Here is a 15,836-nt window from a genome sequence, read left to right on the forward strand (position 1 = left end):
CCGATCAACGCAAGGATGTGCATGTTGAGAGTTAAGGGCCGTTTCTCCAACTACAGCATCATCAACGTCCACTGCCCACACGAAGAGAGACCCGATGACGAGAATGAAGCGTTCTACGTGCAGTTAGAGCAAACATACGATGGTTGCTCGCCGCGTGACGTGAAAATCGTTGTCGGCGACATGAACGCGCAGGTAGGAAGGGAGGAAATGTACAGACCGGTAATCGGGCGAAACAGCCTGCACGCCGTATCGAATGATAACGGCCAGCAATGCGTAAACTTTGCAGCCTTCCGTGGTATGGTAGTCCGAAGCACCTTCTTCCCCCGCAAAGATATCCACAAAGCCACCTGGAGATCCCCCGACCATCAAACAGAAAACCAAATCGACCACGTTCTAATCGACAGTGAGTTCTTCTCGGATATAACCAATGTCCGCACATACCGCAGTGCGAATATAGATTCGGATCACTACTTAGTCGCTGTATGCATGCGCTCAAAACTTTCGACGGTTATCACCACGCGTCGAAGTCGAACGCTGCGGCTCAACATCGAGCAACTTCGTAACGTAGAAGTGGCTCAAGACTACGCGCAGCAGTTAGCAGTGGCCCTACCGACAGAAGAGCAGCTTGGCGCAGCTACACTTGAAGATGACTGGAGGGACATCCGATCCGCCATAGGTAGTACCTCGGCTACAGCACTAGGCTTCGCGACTCCGAATCACAGAAACGACTAGTACGACGGCGAATAAGAACAGTTGAAAAACGAGAAGAATGCAGCATGGGCAGGAATGCTGCAACATCGTACGAGAGCGAATGAGGCACGTTACAAACAGGCACGGAACAGGCAGAACTCAGTCTTCCGGATGAAGAAGCGCCAGCAGGAAGAACGAGATCACGAAGCGATGGAAGAGCTGTACCGCGCTAAGGACACACGAAAGTTCTACGAGAAGCTGAACCGCTCGCGCAGAGGCTTTGTGCCACAAGCTGACATGTGCCGAGATAATCACGGGAATATTCTCACGAGCGAGCGTGAGGTGGTCGAGAGGTGGCGGCAGCATTACGATGAGCACCTCAATGGCGACGTTGCAAGTACCGAAGGTGGCGTGGTAACAGATCTAGGAGTATGTGCACAGGACGAAAGACTTCCGGCCCCTGACCTTCAAGAGATTGATGAGGAGGTTGGCCAGTTGAAAAACAACAAAGCCGCTTGTACTAGGCTGTAATATAAGTAGGTTGTAAAATATGTCAGAATAAAGGACTTGATAGTCGCAACTGGACGTGTTTCATTGAATCCCTACAATTTCAGAAGTGGGATTACAACCTTCGTTCTTTTCAAGATGTTCCAAATTTCGAGTTATCCGCCAAGAGAACTGTTACTCACACGTGAAGACAAACAAGTACACCAAAACCTCCATTTAGGTAATGAGTCGGGACTGCCTAAATAGAATTTTTACCTAAATGGATTCATTACCTAAATGGATTCAGTCTATTACCTAAATGGAGTACAAGGTTGAAAGTAAGTTCAAGAAGGGAGATTGACTAGGAGATTTAAAGGGGGCCATGCGGAGTTTCAGAAGACTTTCAAGGGAGTCTCAGAAAAGGAGGGGCTTTAGGGGCATTTTCGGGGGTTTTGGAGGGTCTCAGGTCAGACTTGTCATTCAAATGACTAGATGGGCACGAAACACGAAAAACTCTGCAAAATTCCGCCAGACTGAAAAATTGTTGAATGTCGGGTCAATTTTTATCGTATGTTGGGCCACTGTTGGACCAACATCGAACAACTGTTGGGTCTATATTGGGTTTGCCGGCCAAAATGAAAACAGGTCAATGATAGGTTGATGTCGGGTTTGACGTCATCAATGATGACCAATGGCAATCAAATTCCATTTAGGTAACGTTACCTAAATGGAGGGACCTAAATAGATTTTACCTAAATGGATCCTACCTAAATGGAGGTTTGAGTGTACACCCGAAAGTAATCTGTATGTGGTGCATTGCTCTCTAACAACACAGCGTTAGAGAGGAGTTACGAAGTCAAATAGAAGATACGGACTGTATAAAATAAACTAGTTGTTGAAGACAGAAGTTGGAGTTCGAAAAGGACTGCTGAATATGGCACATTACTCTCGAGATATAACATCTACGATAGGAGTTTTGGAATAAAATGTGCTAACTGTAACCTAGCTGCCATTATCAACGGAGAAGCTGAGTGTATTCCCCAGAAGAAAGTTTATCACAACATCTGAGAGCATGTCACCGAGTGTTGGAGTTTGAAGGAACCTGACATCAGGCGGTTGTTTCACATCGAGGACGATGTGTAAAGTCAAGATGGCCGAACTGTACTAGACTGTAATATAAGTAGGTTGTAAGATATGTCAGAATAAAGGACTTGATAGTCGCAACTGGACGTGTTTCATTGAATCCCTACACCGCTGGAGCAGATCAACTACCAAGCGAGCTTCTAAAATACGGTGGAGAAGCACTGGTGAGAGCACTACACTGGGTCATTACCAAGATTTGGGAGGAGGAAGTATTACCGGAGGAATGGATGGAAGGTATCGTGTGTCACATCTACAAAAAGGGCGACAAGTTGGATTGCGGGAACTACCGCGCGATCACACTACTGAGCGCTGCCTACAAGATACTCTTTCAAATTTTATGCCGCCGTCTATCACCGATTGCAAGAGAGGTCGTGGGGCAATATCAGGCTGGATTTATGGGTGAACGCGCTACAACGGACCAGATGTTCGCCATCCGCCAGGTGTTGCAGAAATGCCGCGAATACAACGTGCCCACACATCACTTGTTCATCGATTTCAAATCGGCGTATGATACAATCGATCGAGAACAGCTATGGCAGATTATGCACGAATACGGATTCCCGGATAAACTGATACGGTTGATCAAGGCGACGATGGATCGAGTGATGTGCGTAGTTCGAGTATCAGGGACACTCGAATCCCTTCGAATCTCGCAGAGGGTTACGGCAAGGTGATGGTCTTTCGTGCTTGCTGTTCAACATTGCTTTAGAGGGTGTAATAAGGAGAGCGGGGATAAACACGAGTGGGACGATTTTCACGAAGTCCGTTCAGCTGCTTGGTTTCGCTGATGATATCGATATTATTGCTCGTGAATTTGAGACGATGGCGGAAACGTACATCCGACTAAAGAGTGAAGCCAGGCGAATCGGATTAGTCATTAATGTGTCGAAGACAAAGTACATGATGGCAAAGGGCTCCAGGGAGGAATCACCGCGCCCGCCACCCCGAATTTATATCGACGGTGATGAAATCGAGGCGGTTGAAGAATTCGTGTACTTGGGCTCACTGGTGACCGACGACAACGACACCAGCAGAGAAATTCAGAGGCGCATTGTGGCAGGAAATCGTTCTTACTTTGGACTCCGCAGAACTCTACGATCGAATAAAGTTCGCCGTAACACGAAGTTAACCATCTACAAAACGTTGATTAGACCGGTCGTCCTCTATGGGCACGAAACATGGACCCTACGTGCAGAGGACCAACGCGCCCTTGGAGTTTTCGAACGGAAGGTGTTGCGTACCATCTACGGCGGAGTGCAGATGGAAGACGGGACTCGGAGAAGGCGAATGAACCACGAGCTGCATCAGCTGCTGAGAGAACCAACCATCGTCCTCACCGTGAAAATCGGGAGGCTACGGTGGGCGGGTCACGTCATCAGGATGTCGGATAACAACCCGCCTAAAATGGACGATCTGCGGACCCTACGCAGAGTGCGGAACTGGAGACAAACAGCCATGGACCGAGTGGAATGGAGGCGGCTACTATGTACAGCAGAGGCCACCCCGGCCTTAGCCTGACCTGTAAGGTAAGTACATCGAGATGTAGAGAGTCGATATACGGTTTCTACATTCTATTTAATGGACATTTTTTTTGTATCATTACAGCCTCTCGACGGTGACAATCCCTTCAGCGGTTACGCAGCTGGGCCAGAAGATTCAAACCTACATATTGTTTGTCTGGCCCCGGCCACCAAACAGGGGCCGTACCACGTTTACCTGGGGGACCAGCAAGAGCTGGCAGCACGGAATGCTGCAACGGCCATCGCCTGTTGGTTCCGGTTGCACGATGTGTTGGCTTTGAAGGTGACGGCCAAGCAGAGCATGATCTATGATTTTCTGGCGTGTGCGGCGTTTTTTACCCAAAAAGCAAGCATAAGGACGACAGTAAATCCCATGCTGAGTAACTTCGCTGCGCTACGGGAAGCGAAGGCTGGGCCAGCTACCAGCGGTTAATAGCCGGCCAAAACGCAATTTTGAAACGGCGGTAGTTGGTCTCAGCTGTTGGTCAGAGGTGGACAGAGTACGAAATAACCGGTGGAAACGGAGTAACCGATGAAAAGGAACCGGATTGTGAATGAAACAGGAATATACTGAATGAAATAAAGCTCAAATTGATGCGCTCGGCTCTGCTGAGGAATACTTTCGCATGGTTGATCTCGCCCCGGACCCGCCGAATACTACACTTAGAGGAAGTTGTATTGCATTGCATATTCCCTCCATAACCTTCGATGCTGCATCGTTCCAAGATCGACCACTATAAAGGCAAAGCCAGGCCAACATCAAGAGTGATGATAACTGCCCAAAACATGATCGCGGATAGGAAGCATGGACGGTATGTAACAAAAGCAAAACATGTTATTGTTAGTTTTATCATTTATGCTTTATATTTTATTATAACATTACAGCATCATTTCTGGCATACTAGCACCGTTCGGCGCCAGTTGTGTTTGTACGTCGGCTGGGTCTAGGAGGCCTTAAATTACGACGTCCAAGGAGACAGCTACCACACCTGGGACCCTACATATCGAATCCACGGCTTTAGCTTCTATCCGAGGTAAGGCGTGAACAGATATTTTTGTCTCAGAAATTGTACTGTATTGTATTTATTTATAGAAATACCGACGGCGTCGACTAGGATTGAACCTAGACCATCTGGGGTGAGAGGCAACCACGCCGCTTTACTGCCCTTCGAAAGCAGCGACCCGCGCGTAAACCCGATATACAGCTGGGCTGTAGACGCATCAAGTCGAGACGCTGGATGCCCGCAGGATCGACAAAGTTTTGTATAATACCGTAATCTGGGGGTGAAGTTGATCACAATGGGGTCCACGTCCTTCAACCGCTGAGGATGCCTCAATTCTGTTTTAATGGAAGAACTTTTGATGTAAATCGATCGTGTGAATATATTTGAAGAATTATTGAAAATTGTTATGGCAATTGTGACAGATTTTACATAAAAAAATCGACTTTTTTGGATGCATATTGAAACTCGGCGAAAAGACTGCCTTTCAAAAAATCGCCTCCCAGCAACGCCTTGTATATCGGATGACTCACAAAACACTTTTATTTATTCATGGTAGGCTTATTGAACATAGCTTTGAGTTAAATTTGATGTTAACATATAAGTTTTATTTGAAAAAAGCATATTTTTGCGAAAGAAAGACGTTTTTTAAGGCAATTGCATACCTTTAGGCGTTTAATGTGGGTCATTCTGTAACTTACTAAACTTTATCTTATTTTTAACTTACAAATTTCACCAGTTGTAAGAATTTTAAAAACTTATTCGGATTCAGCATCATCAAATTTAGTTTGTTCAATAATTTTCCATTCTTAGAATGTTATGTCGTTTGTTGATCAACTTCACCCCGGATTGAAAGTTTTCTAATTTGGCCATTTGAGCAATTTTTATAAAATTTAGCAATTTCTTGTAAGAATTTCGTTTACGGAACTTGAAACAGGTCCACTCAGTACATGTTTTAAAAATATTTGTTTGGAGTCATGTGCATTGTACTTGATTTTATTCAAAATAATGGAGGAAAAGTGATCAACTTCCCCCCAGATTACGGTACTAATAATAATAGGGGAACTTGCGTATTTTCAGCAGTTTTGTTCTCTTCGTCATGTTTTTTTTTAATCCGGTTTATTTCAGAGTAGGCCCATGGTAGGCCTCAAATCCTTCTCAACCAAACTGAGTTGTATGCCCAAATTTCAGGCAATGTGGCTCACAAAAACTCCCTAGGACGAAGAGAACAAACCTACCGATAATACCCTTTGTCACCCTATATAAGTTTTTATTACATAAAGAATTACATTAAATATATATTTACAGTCAAAATATGCTGCGAAAAACATCTTTTTTTTTTTAATATGCATCAATAAGACATTTTACTACTGGAGAAGAGGGAAGAGGATGGGAATAGTTTTTGTTTGTTTTTCTTACTTTTTTCTGACAATTTTGAACGTCATTCCCTGTAAGTGCGAGCAGGCATTGACATCGTTTTTGCCGTCTCAATTAGAAACAGAATGTGTAACTGTCACACATTTTCTAAACAAACGAAGCATTCGCCCTATGAGTGACAGTTACACATTCTTCCGAAAAGTAGTGCGAACGCTTCAATGTGTGAAACGCTCTCAAGCTGGTTTGAGTAAGGTTCCTCTTGCTCACTTTAGGAATGCCATGGGACGAATACAAATTTGAGTAGATCTTGCTTATTTCTGAGTGGACCGACTTCTGCGTGCATGACATTTTAGTGGAACACTACAAATGCGTAATAAATTAGGACATCACATATGGACATACACAACACAGAACATATATTTTGCCCTGTGACCAGGGTCGCCAGGTCAATTTTTGAAAAATCTGGATGATTTAGGAAGTTTTGTCTGGAAAAGTCTGGATTGTGGGAAAAACCCTACAAATTCCGTACAAAACCTTACAAATTCCGAGAAAAACCTTACAAATTCCGAAAACAAATGTCTGGATCTTCCAGATTTTTGCAAAATAAGACCTCAAAAATCTGGATAAATCCAGATAAATCTGGAAGGTTGGCAACGCTGCCTGTGACCCTAGTGATAGGGGGCTGTCCATTAATTACGTAAGGGATTTTTTACGATTTTCCGACACCCCCACCCCCCCTTGTAAGATTTTTTGTATGAGAGCCCAAAATTTTTTATATGGCTCGTAAGATTTTTCAAACCCCCCCTCCCCCTTTAAACCCTTACGTAATTAATGGACAGCCCCTAGGATGACGAAATTTCATAATTGTTGTTGGTCCATCACTCAATCCTGTACTGTTTTTTTTTGTAAATTTTATTTACGTATATTTTAACTTAGGCTAATTTTACACTTAATCCTGTAATGGTAATTTCCCTGGCAGGTTGCCTTTTTGTTCGTTGCTTTCATGGCTTCAATTTTGTCAAGGAATTTGTAATCCAAAGCGAGCATCCCGATTCAGATTTTAATACGAGACATTTACATTTTGAACTCCCTGATATCTGAACTTCACATAGCTGATAATTGATTTTATGCCTGAAATGACATGAAAGTGGCCACCAAACATGATTTGGTTGAGATCTTATGGTGGTTACTTCAGAGCACTACTTACGAAAAGCTTATAAGTTAAACTAGTACATTTAACAGAAAAATAAAACTTGTAATACCGTAATCCGGGGTATCATTGATCAAAATTCTCGAGTTTTCTTGAATAATTCTCTTGTTAAAGCAAACGTTACATGTTTTATATTTTTAAAACAAGTACTGGCCCTCTGAGTATGTGTTAAGCTACTCGAAAAAGTATAGTGACACTTTAAAACATGATTGAATAAACTTTTTGATCTAATTTTTGATTTTGTTGATTTGGGGTAACATTGATCACCTAAGTGAACAATGTTCGTTAGTATGGAAAATACACTTACTTACTAAATTTGGGGTCTCTGATTTCAAATATGTTGTCATAATTCTTACAAATTATGCACTTTTTGAGATATTTAAACATTAAAATTCCCCAAACCGAGAATAACGCCTAAAGGTAGGCAATGGCTTAAGGAACTGATAGCCTTCTTTGAATAAATCGTATATTTTATTGAAAAAGCGCATTTTTTATACAAGTTTCGTTTATTAACCCTCAAGAGGATACCTTAAATGAAGGTCCGTTTTGGGACCCTGGGGTCCATTGGACCCCAACATATATTCTCGCGTATCTCGTGATCCTTACTTTTTGAAAGGGTGATGTTTTCAGCAAAGATGTTAGGAAAGTCAAGGCCTATCTAGTGATGAACAATTTAGTTCGGGAAGTTTCCGCTAGGTGGTGCTAGTGAGCATTGAAAAATGCCCCCGATCTACAGGATATAACGTACCTAAACAAGCGGACAAGACGTACCGAAACAATAGGGTAAATCGCACTGCTGTAGACGAGTAGACATATGTCCAGCGGGTCAAAAGGGGTCATTCAAATATTACGTAACGCAAAGGAGTGGGAGGTGGTCTAGCGCTGTGTTACGTTTCATTTAAAATATTACATACAAAAGTTGTTGCACGGAGAAGGGAGGAGCCCTTAAGTTGTCAAATTTTGCGTTTCGTAATATTTGAATAAACCCAAGAGGAATCAGAGACAAACAGACGTAGCACTATTAAAATTTAAATCTCATATATATCAGGATCCTGATTACTTATATAGTTGATGTCTTCGGCAAAGTTGTTTGGTTGGTCAAGAACTTATAGATTATGGACCGTTTGATTCGATATTCCACCACTAGGCAGTGCTAGATAGCATGCAAATTTTTTATCTCATAATATCTCAGTATCCTGATTTCTTAGAAAAATGATGTCTTAGTTGTTGGGTAGGTCAAAAATGTTCAGTTGATGAGCCATTTGATACGAACTCTCCTATTGGGAGACGCTGGTGCGGGATGCTTATTATTTATAGAGATGGTGTCTACAGCTGTTATTTGGCAGGACATGGACCTACCGAATATAGACACTATAGAATCTACAGACTTGGGGAGAAATATTTGAATTACGCAATTTTAGAGTGTTTTATAGTGAATTTAGTGTGTACTAATAGAAAATGACGTCACACAACCCACAGTCGTTATCGTTCCGTAAATCTCGTTTGGCTAAACGAATTGACAGATCGCATGGTTAGGGGCCATCCATAAATGGCGTAGCATTTTTTACGATTTTTGACACCCCCCTTCTCCCCCTATTTTCCCATACCTAATACATCAGGTATCAGGTATCAGTAGGTCGGCTCAAGAGGCACGTTCTCCTCCATTTGGGAAATTTGTGCCATCGCCATGAATACGAGCCTATTCATCATTTACCTGAGGGAGAGCGAAGGGAGGAATAAGGGATGGGATAGGGAAAGGGAAGGTAAGGGAATAGGGTCGACATAATCGCATAAGCGTACCACAACGGGTTCAAACAGCGCCCTGTAAAGGGCACTGTAAAAAACGCATAAAGCGTAAAGTAAGCCTATAGCTACTTGTCACAACGGGCTCAGAACAACAGAACATCCTGAAGATTCAGGCTTCTTAGGTCAGTTTCACTTAATCAAGTGTTTACCGAGTACTCGGAAACGCAGTTGCGTAAAAACTGGGTAGTTACATATCAAATGATTCAAAGTTCCACAGTCGGATTCTCAGCTAAGATATACAAATGAAGCAGCCTGTTGAGGCTTGTGATGGACAAAATCATAAGTAGGAAAACCACATTGAGTTATCTTAATTGCGTTTCTGCTACGAGATTCCTCAAAAGTGATGGCAAGACTCCCGCATGGGGGCATCCACAAACACTCAATTTCCTAATCGCTGCTTGACGTAATGCCGAGAAGAGATGTTGGTTTTTGAGAATTTGGTAAATCCAATTGGAAATCATTGAAAGATAAATAGGACAATCCATGCGGCTTCCAATATGGAATCGTAAGGTACGTGTTCAAAAGTATCCTGGAAATCCGAGAAAACACCCAAACAAAATTGTTCTTGAATGAATGCTTTTCCGATATAGTAAACAACATTGTGGAAACAAATCACAGTGGACTTTCCATTTTGGTAACCATGTTGGTTCCCATGGAAAGGCATGTTTGCTAGAAAAACATCACGGGTGTGATGCTCGACAAAGCGTTCTAATCATTTCAGAAGAAAGAGGTCAAATTGATAGGTTTGATCTTCATACGAAGACATTATCCACTTACGGAATAAATTTGACAGTATAATTCCACCAAGATTTGGGAATGGCAAGGCTGCAGTTTTAACAAAACATTGTGGGATTCGAGGCATGACACGCAAGATTGTCATTTCAATTTTGCTGAAAGTAGCAAACATCGGGTCAAACACAAAATGCGGAACCATATAGGTGGTAATTAAAACATTTACATCTACATAGAAATCTCTACGAAAGTAAGGTTCTTGGACCAAAGCTGTTCTTTTATGCTGACGATTGATCTGAGCTTTCATAACCGTAGCCACTACCCAAACTAGGCAGGATCAAACTCTTACAATCACAACACAAGAAAAAAAGAGCAGCGATAAAAACCAATTCGGTATCGATTGAAGAACGCCAGAGACGAACATACACAGAGGACACTGTGAAGAACGCATAATGCGAAGAGCCATATAGGTTATAATTAAAGCTAATAAACAACATACTAAATAATCCCACCCTTATTGAGCCTCGCAGTTGAGGCTTAAGAAGGATAGCAGATTATCTCGGAGAAACACAAGGTCAACTGCACCATTGCTCCGGTTAGCGCAGTAAGGGCAAAATACTGTGGAGGGCGCCCTAGTACTCCACAGGCTCCGTTTATAGTTAGGTTTTTATTAGACCCCCCTAACCATTCATTCCTTGGCACGGTAAGCATAAAGCCGCATAACACCATGAATTAGGGGTCACCTGTTTAGTGGACTCTTACCACTGGATCAGGCGATCCGTAGTGTTATTCTTAGCCAATTGAGACAACCGCTACCGACACTACACAGCTATCTAGGCTGATCGGGAAAAGAAGTTAACATTGATGGTCAACTTCCAAACGAGCCCGAACAGCCTTCAAGACTTGGGGAGAAATATTTGAATTACGCAATTTTAGAGTGTTTTATAGTGAATTTAGTGTGTACTAATAGAAAATGACGTCACACAACCCACAGTCGTTATCGTTCCGTAAATCTCGTTTGGCTAAACGAATTGACAGATCGCATGGTTAGGGGCCATCCATAAATGGCGTAGCATTTTTTACGATTTTTGACACCCCCCTTCTCCCCCTATTTTCCCATACCTAATACATGGCTCGTAGCATACTCAGAGACTCTCCCCACCACCCCAAAATGCCACTTCATCTATGGACGGCCCCTTACAGTTGTCTGCACCTTGGAAAGCATATGGAATCTATAGTGTCTATATTACAGATTATGGGATATATACAATTATACTTTGATCATAATCTACACAATTTTCCACAGCACAGAGATCAGACATCCAAGCTCAATTTCAAAACTGTGTAAGGAATTAAACGTTCATTTGAAATGGCAACACAAGTGGCAACATCGTGGTGGCGCTGCTATCCCAATGTTCCCACGCTGTTGTCGGTGGTGAATATAAAACTTATGTAGATATGCGTACTCACCACTAATTATAGCAACTTGCCGCATAGGTGACGCTAGTGTTGTCAACGCTAAAAAAATTGAATCCTTGCACAGCTTTCGAGACAATTTTCTATAGGCTTGGATGTCTGTTCTCTATGATACAAAATATATTTTCATGAAAAATCGAATAAAATGGAATGTAAATTTCAACGTTTCCTTCCCGTAACCGGGAGGAACTCCTAGAGAGAAATTCCTGGAGGAATCCTGGAAGAAATTCCTAGGGGAATCTCGACAGCAACTCCTAGAGGAATCCCGGGAGAAATTCCTGAAAGAATCCCAAGTGGAATGCCAGGACGAATTCTTGGAGGAATCCCAGGAGAAATTCGTTGAGAAATACCGGTAAGAATTCCTGGAGAAATCCCAGGAGGAATTCCTGAAGCAACCCCCGGAGGAATTCCTGAAGAAATCCCAGGAAGAATTTCAAGTGGATTTCGTAGAAAAGCTCATGCAGGAAACCCGGGAGGAAATTCTGGAGAAAACCCGGGAGCAATTCGGAGACAAATTCCTGAAGAAATTCTGGGAGGAATTCGTGGAGGAATCTCGGAAAGCATTTGTGGAAGAATCCTATTACGAATTCCTAGTTGAATCCCTGGTGGAATTCCTGATGTAGTTTTGGGAGTCATTTCCGGAGGGTTTTTAAGTGGATTTCCCAGATGAAATCGTAGAGGAACCTCGGGAAGAATTACTGAAAGAATCCCTGTATTAATTTCTGGAAGAATCCTGGTAGGAGTTCCTTCAGAAATTTTGGGAGGAATTCCTGGAGGTATCCGGGTGAGTCAATTCTGAAGTAAATTATCCACCAAATTGGAAGTATTGGTATTGTGAACAGAATGTAATTATATTGTGTTATTCTCAAGATATTCACTTCAAAAGAAGCGTACTTATTTGAGGACGCTTGTCACTCGGTAATCTAGGATGCTGGGCATATACGAACTAATTAGCGCCATTTGGCAGAAAAACTTTAAAATAATTTTCATTACCAAATAATCCTTGATGTATTGAACACTTTTACCGAAGACACAAACTTTCTATACATTCCGAATCTCAAGATATTCAAGCTAAATTTAACTTTCAATCCATAATTTTAATAAACAATAGCGCCACCTACTGGGCTAATTCCAATTCAATTTGTTCGTCACAAGATTGCCCTTGGTCTATTGAACAATTTTGTTGAAGACAGCATTATTCTAGGGAGTGACGATCAAAAGATATAATCATTAGCCTGGTACACGGTTTATATGGGAAAATACAAAAAATGGAAAAACTCAAGTTCCTGTATACTTTTTGAGTTCCACTTTGGTCCCATATTAACTGTGCAAAATTTCAGATCGATCGGAAAAACTATATTTTAGCGCCCGCCATTCTTAGTTTTTCATACGATTTACTATGGGGAAATTTTACTCCTGCAAAGAAAAATCGCTAGGAGTCACCCCTAGATCGCTAAAAATAGGTCGACGAATGATTTCTGTAGAAAACTTAACTAGGAATCAGACCTCTGAAGACAGCAAATCGATGCGACGTTCGTGGAAAAAGTTATTAGGCCTCACCAGATCGATAAAATAACGAGATTTTATTATTTATTGTTATTCCTTACATGTTAAACAGCGTTTGCATGCCATTCGGTTTTCAGTCAATAACTTTTTTCGCATGCCTCAGATCGCTTTGCGGTCTTCGGAAGGTTTGTTCCTCGTAAAATTTCCAACAGAAATCAATCATCGATATATTTTTAAGGGTTAAGGGGCAACCTGTGGCGATTTTTCTTTGAAAAAGTGATTTTCCCCATAGTAAATCGTATGAAAACTTAAAATGGCTGGCGCTAAAATATAGTTTCTCCGATCGATCTGAAATTTTGCACAGTTGATATGGGACCAAAATGGAACTCAAAAAGTGTACAGGAGTAAAATGTCTTTTTGTGTCCCACGCTAATAATCATTCGTGTCGTGGGGTCCAATGGACCCCAGGGGACCAAAATCGCCCGGTTCAACTTTGACATAAAAAATAATCTATAGTACGCCATGAAATATTTGTTATTTTTGCACAAATAACTCATCGTCGATTATCCGGAATTTTAGACTCGATTATCCGGAGTATAATTGGCACGGTAAAGGCTGGGTATGCTGCGCAATTCAGATCCCATTGTGATCCACTAGCCTCTGCCCAGCAACTCCTATCCCTACCTCCACGCGGTACCGGCCGGAAACTATGAGCAACCTTAGGGAAGATCGGGTAACCAACCGCGGTGGGAATTTTGGTCGAAGGCTCACAGGGGGGATTGCTTCGGCAAACCTGAGCGTCTGTTCTCCAGGAGGAGCGGCTCACAACAGCGTCTGATCCCCATGTTAGGGGCGGCTGATCTACGTCCGAGTGCCAGGGAAGGACTCTAAGCTCAACTGTGCACTATGGTCCTCCGGAAAGTAGGGGGTTGGTGTCAGGCCCTACGAGCCAGCCGTAAAAACCCATTGTAACGGAAAATCAGCAACAGAATAATACGAACCGAGACCAACGGCAACGACCCCAGCGAACAAAAAGGACTTGCGATTGGAAACTCGGTACGTGGAACTGCCGATCTCTCAACTTCATTGGGAGCACCCGCATACTCGCCGATCTACTGAAGGACCGCGGGTTCGGCATCGTAGCGCTGCAGGAGGTGTGTTGGACAGGATCCATGGTGCGAACGTTTAGAGGTAATCATACCATCTACCAGAGCTGCGGCAACACACGCGAGCTGGGAACAGCTTTCATAGTGATGGGTGATATGCAGAGGCGCGTGATCGGTTGGTGGCCGATCGACGAAAGAATGTGCAGGTTGAGGATCAAGGGCCGATTCTTCAACTTCAGCATAATAAACGTGCACAGCCCACACTCCGGAAGTACTGATGATGACAAGGACGCATTTTACGCGCAGCTCGAACGCGAGTACGACCGCTGCCCAAGCCACGACGTCAAGATCATCATAGGAGATTTGAACGCTCAGGTAGGCCAGGAGGAGGAATTCAGACCGACGATTGGTAAGTTTAGCGCCCACCAGCAAACGAACGAAAACGGCCTACGACTCATTGATTTCGCCGCCTCCAAAAATATGGCCATACGTAGCACCTTTTTCCAACACAGCCTCCCTTATCGTTACACCTGGAGATCACCACAGCAGACGGAATCTCAAATCGACCACGTTCTGATTGACGGACGGCACTTCTCCGACATTATCGACGTCAGGACCTATCGTGGCGCCAATATCGACTCCGACCACTATCTGGTGATGGTCAAACTGCGCCCAAAACTCTCCGTCATCAACAATGTACGGTACCGGCGACCGCCACGGTACAACCTAGAGCGACTGAAGCAACCGGATGTCGCCTCAGCATACGCGCAGAATCTCGAAGCCGCGTTGCCAGACGAGGGCGAGCTCGATGAGGCCCCTCTAGAGGACTGCTGGAGTACAGTGAAAGCAGCCATCAACGACGCAGCCGAGAGCGCCATCGGGTACGTGGAACGGAATCGACGAAACAAATGGTTCGACGAAGAGTGCAGAACGGTTTTGGAGGAGAAGAACGCAGCGAGGGCGGTAATGCTGCAGCAAGGGACTCGACAGAACGTGGAACGTTACAAACAGAAGCAGAAACAGCAGACCCGCCTCTTTCGGGAGAAAAAGCGCCGCCTGGAAGAAGCGGAGTGTGAAGAAATGGAACTGCTGTGCCGTTCCCAAGAAACACGGAAGTTCTATCAGAAACTCAACGCATCCCGCAACGGCTTCGTGCCGCGAGCCGAAATATGCAGGGATAAAGACGGAGGCCTCTTGACGGACGGACGTGAGGTGATCGAAAGGTGGAAGCAGCACTTCGATCAGCACCTGAACGGCGTGGAGAACGTAGGCACGGGAGCCCACGGCAACGGAAGGAACGACGACGCCAGTGCAGCGGAGGACGGAAATGAACCAACTTCCACGCTGAGGGAAGTTAAGGATGCCATTCACCAGCTCAAAACCAACAAAGCTGCTGGTAAGGATGGTATCGCAGCTGAACTCATCAAGATGGGCCCAGAAAAGTTGGCCACCTGTCTGCATCGGCTGATAGTCAGGATCTGGGAAACCGAACAGCTACCGGAGGAGTGGAAGGAAGGGGTAATCTGCCCCATTCACAAGAAAGGCGACCATTTGGAATGTGAGAACTTCAGGGCGATCACTATTTTGAATGCTGCCTACAAAGTGCTATCCCAGATCATCTTCCGTCGTCTGTCACCTAAAACAAATGAGTTCGTGGGAAGTTATCAAGCCGGCTTCATCGACGGCCGGTCGACAACGGACCAGATCTTCACCGCACCGTACGGCAAATCCTCCAGAAATGCCGTGAATACCAGGTCCCAACGCACCACCTGTTCATCGACTT

General features: G+C 43.8%; 1 long non-coding RNA gene across 1 annotated transcript; it reads left to right on the top strand.

Moving 5' to 3' along the window:
* The first annotated feature begins 811 nt into the window (after positions 1 to 811).
* LOC134287400 (uncharacterized) lies at positions 812 to 9,589 on the top strand. Its single transcript, XR_009997275.1, has 2 exons — positions 812 to 2,761; positions 9,047 to 9,589. It is a non-coding gene; the product is annotated as an uncharacterized LOC134287400 (long non-coding RNA).
* The last annotated feature ends 6,247 nt before the right edge of the window (positions 9,590 to 15,836 follow it).

Source organism: Aedes albopictus, chromosome 2, assembly GCF_035046485.1.
Source record: "Aedes albopictus strain Foshan chromosome 2, AalbF5, whole genome shotgun sequence".
Classification (NCBI taxonomy): domain Eukaryota; kingdom Metazoa; phylum Arthropoda; class Insecta; order Diptera; family Culicidae; genus Aedes; species Aedes albopictus.